This window comes from Sinocyclocheilus grahami, unplaced genomic scaffold (genome assembly GCF_001515645.1).
Source record: "Sinocyclocheilus grahami isolate Dianchi unplaced genomic scaffold, SAMN03320097.WGS_v1.1 scaffold1211.1, whole genome shotgun sequence".
In the NCBI taxonomy this organism is placed as follows: Eukaryota; Metazoa; Chordata; class Actinopteri; order Cypriniformes; family Cyprinidae; genus Sinocyclocheilus; species Sinocyclocheilus grahami.
Window position 1 is genome coordinate 248,614 of NW_015506390.1, and position 14,257 is coordinate 262,870.

Sequence of the window (14,257 nt, forward strand, 5' to 3'; positions counted from 1 at the left end):
TTTCAGTCATTGCTTTTTGTGCTCTTTGAGCGTGCTCTGGCTTACACGCCAGCTCCTCCAAAACCATGAGGAGAAAAGCCACCTAGTCTCGTCAGACTTTACTTCTATTTCTTTACTTTAGTTTATTTTATTTCCCGTTGAGAGTTTCGTGTTCCAAGTTAAGTTTTGCCTAACGCCGTGTCTCCGAACGAGTGCTGTCTAAAACTTAAACTTCAACCAAAACTCCGCGTCGTCAGGCAACGCCCAACCACTGGCTTCCCAAGACTGAACTTCCAGCCAATCAGCGACCGCGGGAAACCCCTTTCGGCAACCAGACAAGGAAGGGAACCCCGCACACAACGCAAGTACCTCCAGATTCTAGCTGAACTGGTGCATTTAATATAAATGTTAACCTCATTGAGGAACTCAATGCGAGGGTTAATTAAGTGATTGATGGTTGTTCAGATCTATGCAATTGCACATATTGCTGTAAACTTGGGATTTCACATTTTCATCCTCTTAAACTAATTATTTCCTCAATTTCTCTCTTTCTGCAACTTGTGTGAATGCGTGTGTTTATGTGTTAGATTAGTTTATATGTCTTAGATTTATCCAGTAAAGCCTTATTTATATTGAAAAGATAAGTATATTGTGTTTTGTGCTTACAAGTTAATGTCTTAAACTGCCGATCTTGTTGCTGTGCTAATTAATAGTGTTTTCACTATATTTTGGATATTAATATCCATATGCATTCAGTACTGGATCAACATCTTTGTTGGTCCTGGATCAACATTTCAGACATATTACACCTATACCAAAACCATAATCAACTCCTAAAACTAGAGGGAAATTATAAATTAATAAAAAATTATGGATTGTGCTTTGTTAGTAGAATGTCTAAAGTGGACTGTTACAAAATAACTTTCCCACTACATGTCAATTACAGAGTATTAGAAGACTGTTTAGGGGTAGGGATTAGGTTTAGGATTATGTTTTTTTGGACAGGAATGCTTTTTCAACAAAACATTTTGATCCAGGAACATGTCTTATTTAAGTAGGACATCCCTATCAACCAGTCAGATTTTAAGTGTTGGGTTTAGGGCTAATTATACGGTTAGGCTTGAGTTAGAGTTAAGGGTTGAACAGCATTTGGCTACATTTTATTTCAATAGAAATTCTGTTGACTGAAAGTAAATTTTTTTAACTAAATATCAACTACTCATTAGAGTATTAGTGAAGTGACATGTGGCCAAGTATGGTTACCCATACTAGGAATTCGTGCTCAGCATTCATCCCATCTTAAGAGCACACACACAGCAGTAAACATTTATGCTGCGGCACCCGGGCACCTCAGTCGTGATATTGAAGGTGGAAGAGAGTGCTGTATATTCACTCCCCCCACCCACAATTCCTGCCGGACCTGAGACTCGAACTCACAACCTTTGGGTTACGAGTCTGACTCTCAAACCATTAGGTCACGACTTCCCTTCCCATTAGTAGACTGTCTGCTTAATAACACTTTTGATGGTCCCTAACAGACATTCCACTGACAACAAATAACTTTGCATGGTAAACTTATTCCTCAAATCCAATTGGTTGATTGGAATACTGTTCAAGGAACAACAAGGATGTTGGTCCAGGAACATGTTGTACTTGTGAAATCACGTTAACCCGTTCAGATCCCGGACGAGCCCCCACTTGTTGAGAGTCACTACAAATAAGGAGAAGATGAGTGCATTTGCATCGAAAAAGACTTAAACTTTATTTAACCATCAAGCTTAAAATGAATCATTATTAAACGTGTCTCAATCCAGGAAAACAGGACACAAAGACTGGAGAGCAGACACTGGATCCTAAACTGGTGCACTAAACGAGTAAATCTAAACAAACAAAACATACATACTACAATGCTGCTCTTTCATTTGAGGTTAATACAACTGTGAAAATATCATAAACAAAGGTGTTGAAAAAACACTGCACTCGTTTCACAGTTAAACCTCCACTCTCTTTGAAAATTTGATGTTTGTGTTGATATGATTTGATATCTTTAAATTGGTTATGTAATTGGCATAATACATATTTACTTGACTGATAATAAATTATTACATTTGATATTATTCCGTTTTACTCTGTAATTATTGACTCTAGTAGATTTTGTTGTATCCTTGTCACCGCATTTCCTGCGTCAGGTTAGTAACAGACTAAAATTCAGTTGTGTTGGAGCATAGGGCACACAAACTGTATCTTTAGAGATCCGGCTAACACTTGGTATTAGTTCAAGTGTACTTTGATTGTAAGGGCTTATAGGGAATTTCCGTTTAGGTTAACTGGATGTTGCTCGACCAACCTAAATAGGGTGAGCCATGACCTCTGTTTATTGTAATGTTATTCTAGCTAAGTGTAAAGAAACCAGCTAAGAAACCATGGCATGACCATACCAAAGCTACTATCAGGGAAAGTAATGTTGGTCGGCTTATATCTATAGTAGTGGTTGTGACCTCTGATTAGAAATAATGTTGCTTTATTCAAGTGTGTACACATCTTTAAAAGTACTTTTAGAATGAGCAAGCATACCTCAGTCTAATAACCAAGACTGACGAGAACGTGACCGTAAGATACGTTAACAGCCGAAGCGATATCTTTGAGCGACATGAGCACCCGAATGAACGAGTATAATAATATTAAAGAATACATAGAATAATCAGATGTCTAGATAAATCATCCTATAAATGATCAATAATAATTGACATTCTAACTCAAATGTGAGGTCATAATAAAATGGAGTCAGATTACAATTTAACTTAAATTAAATAACTTTGCACATTGAAAAGACTGAACACACAGGAAACCTTCATCCACCATTGGATACCTTCCTTGGACCAATTGTGTGGACCTTACAGAATGCTATTTTACAGGTAACCAAGAATCCTCATTAATTATCGAGCCAGCAATTAATTTTAGTAATAAGAATGGATTTACATTTTTTTAAGTGTAGCCAGTGCTGATGCCTTCTGTAACTTGCTGTAATCTGCTGTAGATCAGTGTTGAGTTGTGTTTGTTCTGCTAACCTGTTTCCAACAAAAACATTTAATAGTCCTAGAAATGGAATAGATTTTCAGATTTAGTATTGACAAAAGCTTGTATTTGTCACGTTTCACTAAGGTGCGGGAGGGCGGAGTGAGGAACACTCAGTGAGGTGGGCACTCTGGAGGCCTCAGGACAGACATGGGACGGCGGGCCTCTAGAGCTGTACCTGTTCAGGGCACCATGGCGGAGCAGGTAGGCTGGGAGGCCATGGCGGAGCAGGCAGACTGGGAGGCCATGGCGGAGCAGGCAGTTCGGGAGGCCATGGCAGAGCAGGCAGACTGGGAGGCCATGGCGAAGCAGGCAGTTCAGGAGGCCATAGTGGAACAGGCAGACTGGGAAGCCATGGCAGAGCCGCCTCCGAGGCCGTGGACCCAGCCCCCACCCCGGCCTCTACGGCTGGAGCACTAACCCCCCCCCCCCCATTTTTTTTTTTTGGGAAGGTTACCACTACCCCCCCCCCCCCAAAAAAAACTTTTTACTTGGGGAAGATTACGGGCTCTGAGACCCTCCGTGGGCCAGGCATAGGCACCGCAGCCCTCCGTTGGCTACACTCAGGAACAACAGGAACAGGAGCCCTCCGTGGGTTAAGCTCACGGACTGGAGCCCTCACTGGGCTAAACACAGGAACAGGAGCCCTCCGTGGGCTAAACACAGGAACTGGAGCCCTCACTGGGCTAAACTCGGGGACTGGAGCCAACAGTGGACCAAGCGCGGGGGCTGGAGGAGACACTGGAGCGAACTCTGGGGCTGGAGCCGACACTGGAGTGAGCTCTGGGGCTGGAGCCGACACTGGAGAGAGCTCTGGGGCTGGGGTGAGGGCTGTAAACAGTCTTTTTCTCCTCATCCTCCTCCCTTGGTTACGGGTGAATAGGGCGGGCTTGTCGTAGCGTGTGGGGTGTGTGTGTGTTCATACAGTAATAAACTCTTACTTCATCAGCAGTCACATTATTAATAACCAGACTATGTTTAAACTGCACTGAATATTTCTTTCTGAATGTTTTATTATAGTAATGAGGTGATATTGGTGTTCAATGTCGTATGCTGTATAATGTTCATAGAATCACGGTTGGAGGACCTGGTGTTTTCTGAAAAATCCAATAAACCTCATTTTCATCAAGATCACAGTTTATGATCACATTTGATCCCAGATCAGTTAGTAGATCTGCAACTGCAGTTTGACAACACATTAATACATCTGTAAGATTAAAAAATAAATAAGATTACCCAAATAGAACCCCTGTGATGCATAACATAAAACTATTTGTAATTTTAATAAGCTTATAAAGCATGCAAGTACACTGATATCACGTAATAAAACGTCTCGGGTTACTTATGTAACCATGGTTCCCTGAGGGGAACGAGACACTGCGTCCTCTAGGGGTCGCTATGGGGAACGCCTCGTTGTGACCCGTGTCTGAAGCCTACATTGAAAAAACACCAACTTGTTTGGCCGGCGACAGCCATGACGTCACTACCGTCGCAACTAGTACAAAATAGGCGCCGGTAGCGCACATCATCACTTCTTCGTCTGAAGCTTGTGTCCGCAGCATGGCACAAAAAGCTAGAGGACGCAGTGTCTCGTTCCCCTCAGGGAACCATGGTTACATAAGTAACCCGAGACGTTCCCTTTCGTGGAACTTCGAACTGCGTCCTCTAGGGGTCGCTATGGGGAACGGTACATAGCGACCCCTAGAGGACGCAGTTCGAAGTTCCACGAAAGGGAACTCACAGAGCTGAAGCTGAATGATATTCGTGTTGTTGTCGTGGTTAAAACACTTCAGTATGAAATCTTTTTCCCTCCACTTAACATTTGAGATAAAGTTACTGCAGTTTTGAGCCAAAGACAGGAAGATATATATATATATATATATATATATATATACAGTGGGTACGTCCAGATGATAATGCTCTATATTTTGTTTTGTCCTTTGTTGTGAGCACATGGTTCAGGGGACAGGGGTATCATGCTCACTTTGACTGGTTTGTGGCTACACAGCAAACGGTGATTCACTGTGTTCTGACAGCTTTCTGTCATGGCCAACATTCAGTTTTTCAGAAATTTGAGCTACAGTAGCTTTTCTGTGTGATTGGACCAGATGGACTAGAATGGCTTTATCTTGCTAGACATGACTTGTCGTTTTGGAGATGCACTGACCCAGTTGTCTTGTCATCACTGTTTGATCCTTCTCAAAGTCACTCAGATCTTTTCACTTGCCCATTTTTCCTGTTTCCAGCACATGAAATTTAACGGACTGTTCACTGTTGTGGCTAATCAGTGTAACTTCACCTCCCTCTTGAAACACCATCTCTTCTCTTCTCTCATGACGTGTTTACTGGCATGAGGGCGGGACAACCTGTCACTCACATGACATCACAGCACTAGCAAGCTACAATGATCCAATCAACTCCAGATAAATAATATCAAGCCCTACTTTTGTATGTTCAAGAACCCATTTCACTATATGTCACAATAAGGAAGTGTTAGAAAACACTCTCTGTCTTTTTATTGGTTCCAGATGTTTTAACCCTCCTTTTCTTTTCTTCCCTCTCTCACTCGCCCTCCCTGTACAGCACACTGTTGTTTCTCTCTGAATCCCCCCTCCTCCATCTGTTCTCTCTCTCTTGTATTATGTTTTAATATCTCTTACTCATATTCAAGGTACGCATACGCACATGTATGCATGAACTTTTCTGGGTTCAAATGTTCAAATGAGGATACGAAAGCTAGGACTCCAAGGTAAAGGGGTTCGTGCTGAACTATGGAGATAGTTCAGCAACCTTTGCCAAGTCTATTCCTAATATGTCCATATCTTCCTGTACATGTGGCCATTTTGTATAACACATATTCTTGGCCAAGATCCTATATGTATGTAATCTATATCCTCATTGGTTAAAGGGTTGAAACTCCCCTCGACATATGCCTATATAATATCTTTGTATCTATGAATAAAGTTGAAGTATTGAGAATACCATTGAATGTGTGTTTTCTTGCTTCCCGGCCGTTATACACTTTGAGGGACTGAGAATTTTCCAAGTGGCAAAGAGAAAACTAAAGGGACCGATTGTTAATTTACTAACAGGAAGAAAAGACTATCACAAGCTGTTTCATACGACTGACTTACTCATAAAGACAGTCCTTTGTCACCACCTATTACTGTAACCTAGTGTAACAATGTAACCTGCACTGAAATCTTTGAAAAATCCCCACCACTAACACAGACTGACAGTTGGTCTAGTCACAAGTTATATTTTTAATGTCTAATAAACGGATTTCTAACAATTAAACACAAGAAGAATATTACTGTAGCTTAATCTTTCTTTTTTTATAGCTATAACATTGCCTGGGCTGGGCTAAAAATGTAGGCTATATATACATTATTCTTGATCAACACAAAACAAAAGTGCCTTATAAGCCTGTTCTTTTAATCCTGTTTTTAATAAATGGCATATAGTTGCAAATTATCATCAAATAAAAATTTTATATTTTGTTAATGATCCGTTAATGATCAGTTGTACAGTCTCCTGTTTAGAATAAGATGAGGGTGTGATGAGCAGCTGAACTGTCCTGCGTCAACATGAGTGAGATTGTTGAGTTTGAGGGAGAACTTTCATCTCTCATACTCCTCTGGGAAAGTCTGGTTTTAAGCTCCATCCACCTGTCCATCCTCAATACCGCTTATTCTCTGTAATGTATATACTGTATCTGTAGGTGTCATAGCTTTCTGTGATAAAAGTCTGCCCCCTTGTGGTGATAAAGTAATAGTGTTTTTGTTCAAGATCCTTTTAAAAAAACAGTTAAGAAAATAATGTATGTTGAATAGCTGCACTGTGCCAAGGGATTTATTGTCTGTCAGCACTGTGCTTATTACATACACTATAAACTGGCGACAAGGTCTGCATCGACAACTACTGATGTGACCGCAGGATCTGGATGCAAACGAAATAAAGAATGAAAGACAGCAAAAAGAGCGTCTCTTTCACATGAAAGAGAGAGGAGAAGCTACTTTGAGAGAGCACAATGAGAGGGTCTACAAAACGGAAAAGCGGAAGACACACAAAGACAAGTATAAAGCGAAACATAAATCTGCCCCTGTGCATCAGGAAACTGAAAATTAAACAAATACAGGTCCAGGTACAGATGACCTTTCCTGCCTGGAACTAAACAGTATTAAGTAGGCAGACCGTAGAGTAATTTGGCTCACTCTAGAAGTGTCCGGAGTTAAACTCAAAATGGAGTTAGACACTGGATCTGCTTTATCTGTCATCTCCACAGCTGATTACAAGCGACTGTTCTCAAAAATACAACTGCAAAAGACATCAACTAACAGAGGCTGGACTACGTGTTCAAAACGGAAGGCATGCATTGTTTGAATGCGAAAGGCAGGGGGAAATACCCTTGGAATTTTATGCTATAAAAAACCTGGACATGTCCCCAAAATTCCTTAAGGCTCGCCCAGGGTCTTATGCAATTAGCCCCAAAGTGGAAGCAGAATTGGATAAATTGGAGAAAACATGAATTTTAACAAAGGTAGAATTGAGTGAATGGGCACAAATACCAGCAAACTGACTACCACAAACCTTATTAAATCATGTTGTGTGATTTATTTAAATACTATTGTCCCATAAATTTTGCATCTGGGACACTCCTACAAATGCATATGCAATAAGGTCAGCTGCAAAAATGCCAATGTTCACATCTTTATTCTAATTTTTTACTTTTTGTCTTCCTAAGTATATCCTGACAGTAGTTTTTTTTAACATCAAAAAAGGGATTTGTCCTGGCGCAAGCTGTTAAATCTGGCCCTATGTAATGTTAACATTGAAATGCACATCATTTACCGAATCTGTTCTAATTCCAGCATCCTGGTGCCTTAGTGAATGTAAAACATCAAACAATGGCATCAGCTGACACACCTCATCTGACTCACCTGCAATATAAATGAGATGCGTCTGTATTTAAGAAGCAGTCTGATCAGTATGAGAACATATTACATAGCTTTATGTTCAATAGAATACAACATGTTCTGCTTTTGCAAGCAAGGCATTTGTTAGATGAATATTATGTCAAACTGAGGACAAATATTAATGTTATAACAATGAAAATAAATGGATATAAAACAAAAGTATGAATTTGGTTAAAATAACCATAAAGGAAACACACAACTATAGTCAGCCTATATGCTGATATGACGATAAACCAACAGGATAAAATTTGAGTGGAAAATTCTTGAGAAGGCTGTGTGACCTGTTTGTTCCTCTCTCTTTAAATATTGATAGCCTTTTTTTTTTTTTTTTTTTTTTTTTTTTTTGTTGCCAACACTGGTAGCTTGACTGGAGTGAGATTTTGATGACTTTTGATTTATTTTGCATTGTATCGTTATTTTGTGTGATGTTTATTCAGGTAACATGGGAGTTTAATGCATGATGATTGGAAACCTCGTCATATTTTCTGCATAGCTTTTGAATGAACAGCACTTGCCTGGGTCTGTGCACTTTCATCAATGGCTTTTCTCTTCCCTTTCACAAACCGATCCATCTCCCATTCTGTCAAAAAACTTATACTCTTGGATGTTTACTATTTTATTTATTTATTTTCTTTTTCTGCTGATGGCCCGTGCCACCCTGCAGTACCCATGCACCCAGGCGTGTCCTACACTGTGAGAACCACTGCTATAAAAAGTCTACACACCCTTTTTCAGAAGTTTTTCAGATTTTAAGTCTAATCAGCAGAGGGAACTTTAAACATTGCACAGGAAACAGGAAGTATAACAGGAAGTCCCAACACAAACAACACAAGGAACATGAGGGCGGGTGTGATGAAGCACAGAAAGAGAGAGAGCAAAACTATGTGTAAATAAATTATGGATTACAGTTCCGAAAAATAGGAACAAGTGATGGCTTTTACAAGAGATGGCTTCTTAAAAGAGCTGCTGGAGTATGTGATATGACGTAACTGCAAGACAGAAAAAAAATATTGAATTACAATTACTTCACAAAAACATATTAAAGGTGTGGAAAGCATGGTGATTACTGTGCTTTACAAATAGTATACCATAAAATCACAGTTACTGTGGTAAAAGCATAGTAAGTGTTGCTGGTCCTGTGCTGTAACTACAAACACCACAGTAAAACCATGGTCACTGAGGTAAACCCACAGTAAGTGTTGTGTTACTGTGTTTTAACTACAAATACCACAGTAAAACTACGGTCACTGAGGTAAATCCATAGTAAGTGTCGTGTTACTGTGCTTTAACTACAAATACCACAGTAAAACTACGCTTATTGAAGTAAATCCATGGTAAGTGTTGTGGTTATTGTGCTTTAACTACAAGTACCACAGTAAAACTATGGCTACTATGGTAAACCCATAGTAAGTGTTGTGGTTATTGTGCTTTAACTACAAATACCACTGTAAAAATATGGTTACTGTGGCAAACCCATAGTAAGTTTTGTGGTTATTGTGCTTTAACTTCAAAAGCATCCAGACCTCTCAACCTGAGCGGGCAGGGCACACCCTGTGCCTGATAAGCCAGGGTGATGGCATCCACAATCCAGTGGGCCATCCTCTGCTTAGAGATGGCATTCCCCTTCTGCCGGCCTCCGTGACAGACAAAGAGCTGGTCTGTGGTCCTAAAGCTTTGCGTCCGGTCTACGTAGCATCTCAAGTCTCGGACGGGACAAAGCAAAGCTAGGGCTGGGTCTGCCTCCTCTGGGGGCAGCGCTTGCAGGTTCACTACCTGATCCCTGAAGGGGGTAGTAGGAACCCTGGGCACATAGCCGGGCCGGGGCCTCAGGATTACCTGGGAGTCAGCCGGCCCAAACTCTAGGCATGAATCATCGACCGAAAAAGCATGCAGGTCCCCTACCCTCTTGATGGAGACCAGTGCAAGCAGGAGCAGAGTTTTCATTGAAAGAAACTTTAGCTCGACTGACTGCAAAGGCTCAAATGGGCCCTGCTGTAGTGCTTTGAGCACTTGAGCCAGGTCCCAAGAGGGTATAGAGGAAGGCCGGGGAGGATTTAACCTTCTCGCCCCCTAAGGAACTTGATGACCAGGTCATGCTTCCCTACCGACTTCCCTTCCACGGGGTCACGGTTAGCAGCAATCGCAGCGACATAAACTTTAAGGGTGAAGGGGGACAGACTTCGCTCCAACCCTTGCTGCAGAAAGGAAAGCACGACCCTGATCTGGCATTTCCGGGGGTCTTCTCAGTGAGAAGAACACCACTCGACGAACAGGTTCCACTTCAAGACGTAAGCGTGTCTCGTAGACAGTGCTTTTGCCGAGTGATGGTGTCAACTACCTCTTGGGGTAGGTCACCTAGAACCTCCGCGTCCCATCCAGGGACCAGACATGAAGTTTCCAGAGGTCTGGACGTGGGTGCCACAGGGTTCCCCATCTCTGAGTCAGTAGATCTTTCCTCAGAGGAATCTGCCAAGGAGGGGCTGTCACAAGGAGCATTAGTTCCGGGAACCAGGTCCGAGTGGGCCAATAAGGCGCCATAAGGAGGACCTGCTCCTTGTCCTCCCTGATCTTGCACAGTGTCTGTGCGAGAAGGCTCACTGGGGGAAACGCATACTTGCGAAGGCCCCACGGCCAGCTGTGTGCCAGTGCGTCCATGCCAAGTGTTCCATCGGTCAGGGAGTAAAACAATTGCCAGTGAGAAGTCTCTGGAGACGCAAATAGGTCTACCTGAGCAGCTCCGAAATGTCTCCAAATCAGCTGGACCGTCTGGGGATGGAGTCTCCATTCTCCTGGGAGCGTAGCTCGTGACAGCAAGTCGACCGTATTTTGTCTAGCCTATATAATACAAAAACACAACAATGCAGTAATACAAACAACACAAATGTTCTGATTTTTCAATCACGGTATTTCTGGTTTTCTCACACCAAGTATTAATGTTTTATATTAAATAATGTTGTTATTGGTGTTTCAGTGGTTCCTCCACTGAACATGATCTTAAACCTCAAGACTTCTCTGATGTGAGCTGGAGACGCAATGACAGCAAGATTGTGTGTGATACAATTCCCAATAGTAATTTACTACAGAATGAGGTCTCATGATACAACAACAGAACAGAAACTTTCCCAGATGACTATGAGAAAGGAAACTTTAAAGGTCAATAATCCTAAAATGCATCTGTTTCATCAAACACTTATCTGACCTTCAACAGAACTACTGTATAAACTGAATTTTCTATTCCCTAACCCTATCCCTTCAACTAAACATAACCCTCACAGCTTCTGACATTTTTGAATTTCCAAAAACACAATTTTGTATGTTTTGTTGTTTGTTATTTGGTTTATGAGAACACTTCCTTTGTCCTCATAACCCAAATGGCTTTAAAAAAAAAACGTTTAAATTGTTACCATGCTTATACACTGGTTAACTCAATGCAGGTGACTTTTCAGTGTAAAAAAAAAGGGAACTTTTAATAGTTGAAAACCATTTGAAAGGGCAATTCATGAAAAACCCACACAATATGTGAAGCTGCTGTCATTTGTTTCTCACTAAACACATGATCTGCCCACTCACCCTCCCATGACAACTAACCAGTATTGCCAGAATATTACAGTGTCTTCACAATGCAGTTTGTCACGAAGGAACTATGAGACACAGCTCAGGTATGAAAATAAATGCATAATTAAATACATAATGCAGGTATCTATAGTTATATTATATTCAGTATTCTATTAGTTCAACTGCATTGGTGATTCACTTGAAGAACCAGACTACAACATTTTCTCAGAGGAGTCAATGAAAGGAAGCTTCATTCTCTAACTCATGTAAGTTACTGATTAAATTTACTCATTATTACTTTTATTCCTGTTCATTTCACTAAAGTCAAAAAGCCAGGGTCTAACATCTCATCACACGTAAGGATGCCTATATGTATAACTTAATGAACCCAGAGATTTACTGGTCAGAAGAGAAAAATGTAATAATTTAATAATAATTTTCTCAACTGTTGTATTATAGACCACCATACACCAGCTTTAACTATATATATATATATATATATATATATAAAAACCATTACGCCTATGGAGAGTCCCCATAAACCATAAAAACAAACCTGTGTGTGTGTGTGTGTGTGTGTGTGAGTGTGTGTGTGTGTGTGTGTGTGTGACCCTGGACCAGAAAACCAGTCTTAAGCTATATTTGTAGCAATAGCCAAAAATACATTGTATGGGTCGAAATTATTGATTTATATTATTTATTGCCAAAAATCATTAGGATAATAAGTAAAGATCATGTTCCATGATGATATTTTATAAATGTCCTACTCTAAATATATCAAAACTTAGTAATATGCATTGCTAAGGACGTTATTTGGATTTTTTTTTTGCACCCTCAGATTCCAGACAATCAAGTAGTTGTATCTCGGTCAAATATTGTCCTATCATATCAAAACCATACATCAATGGAAAGCTAATTTGATGTATAAATCAATTTAGAAAAATTGACACTTAAGACTGGTTTTGTGGTCCAGGGTCACACACACACACACACATATATATAATAGCAAATATCTGCGCATGTCTGATCATTCACGTGGTTGCTGCTGAAGTCACTTCCGTCGGAAGTAGTCAGAGGACAGCATGGCTTTCTGACGGGAAAGCTCTGATGATACTCTGTTGTTTGAAGACATTTATATATTTTTTATATTATATTTATATATATATACATATTAATATTATTGGGCAGAATTGGCACCATGATTATCAGGTATATTTCATGATTTCTGAAAGAATGTGTTCTCCGGTATAATTGAAGGCCTGAGTACGTTGTTTGTATCTGCATCTGATGGTCAAATGCTTTATTTACACTAGATAGAAGAGATAAATATTTTAAGCATCATTAATACATTATTAATTTATCATTAATTCATCCTTAACAGTTTTGAGGCTTGTCTGAGACTTGTCACAGCACTTGAATATTGTTGCTCTCTTGTTGCTCTGATTGCTTCTATTGTTTTCCTAATTTTTAAGTCGCTTTGAATAAAAGCGTCTGCTAAATGACTAAATGTAAATGTAAATGATACAACATTTAATATATTATTAACTGTAATTATTGGATATATGTGTTAATTTAGTTGTAACATGATGTATTCAAGTTCAAGTTCAAGTTGAGCTTTATTGTCATTCTGCTACATGTGGGGAAATGTCGTGCCTTTTCAGGACCACGGTGCTACATAAATACAGACATACAACAATGAAGTAAAACAGTACAAAACTATACACAACTAACCTACTGACAGATTTTTACTATAAATATACTATGTATAAATGTTTACCTATACATAAACTAAAAAATACAAACTATACCTATGCTTCACATAAATACTGTACATGTGCAAAGAGAAACATTGTAAGTCAAGCAGCTTGCTGGGGAACAGTGCAAGATGATTTGTAGTGCATGAGCATATAAACATACACATATTACTGAGTCTTTTGTATTATGTACGCACAGAAGTGTGTGTGAAAAGTGTGTAGTGTGCATAGAGGAGAGTGTGTTACTATAGGTGGTCTGTACAGGCCCACTCACCTTTGTGTAGCACACTTCGAATTGCACAAAAAAGAAAGAAAGTTTCAGACAGTTTTTCCTGTGATGTGGTAAGGTTGGGGGGTGTTTGGGGGGTGGAGGAGGTGAGATGGTCCATGTTTCAGGAGGTAGGGGGTTTGTATGGGGTTTCAGAGGGGGGCGGGGGGTTTTAGTTTCAGGGCTCTTCCAGCCTGGGGGAAAAAGCTGTCGAGCAGCCTAGCGGAAGAGCTGGAAGGGAGGGGGGGGGGTGATTTGAGTTCAGGGCTCTCACAGCCTGGGGGAAAAGCTGTTGAGCAGTCTGGCGAAGTGGGCTCTGATGGTCCAGTACCGTCTTCCTGATGGTATGAGCTGGAAGAGACTATGGGAGGGATGGGTGGGGTCCTTCACGATACTGTTGGCTTTGCTGGAGCATCGTGTAAGGAAAATGTCCAGGATGGAGGGGAGAGGGGCACCGATTTTTGTCACATTTACAACAACAACAACAACAACAACATAATAATAATAATAATAATAATATATTATTTGGCAGGTTTGTTATAATAGCACTAAGCTATGTATTCTGATTGAATGATTCAACTCAGTTGGTCTATCAGTTATGATAGCTTAAGATGTATATCTAACTCAAGTAAATACATTTTTTTTTATCA

The 14,257-nt window shown here is 40.3% G+C and overlaps 1 long non-coding RNA gene across 1 annotated transcript in view; it reads left to right on the forward strand.

Moving 5' to 3' along the window:
- Positions 1 to 11,673: 11,673 nt before the first annotated feature.
- Positions 11,674 to 14,257, forward strand: part of LOC107568070 (uncharacterized) — a 6,504-nt gene continuing 3,920 nt past the window's right edge. The window contains exon 1 of the long non-coding RNA XR_001606705.1: positions 11,674 to 11,851. This is a non-coding gene — a long non-coding RNA (uncharacterized lncRNA). The remainder of the gene's footprint in view (positions 11,852 to 14,257) is intronic.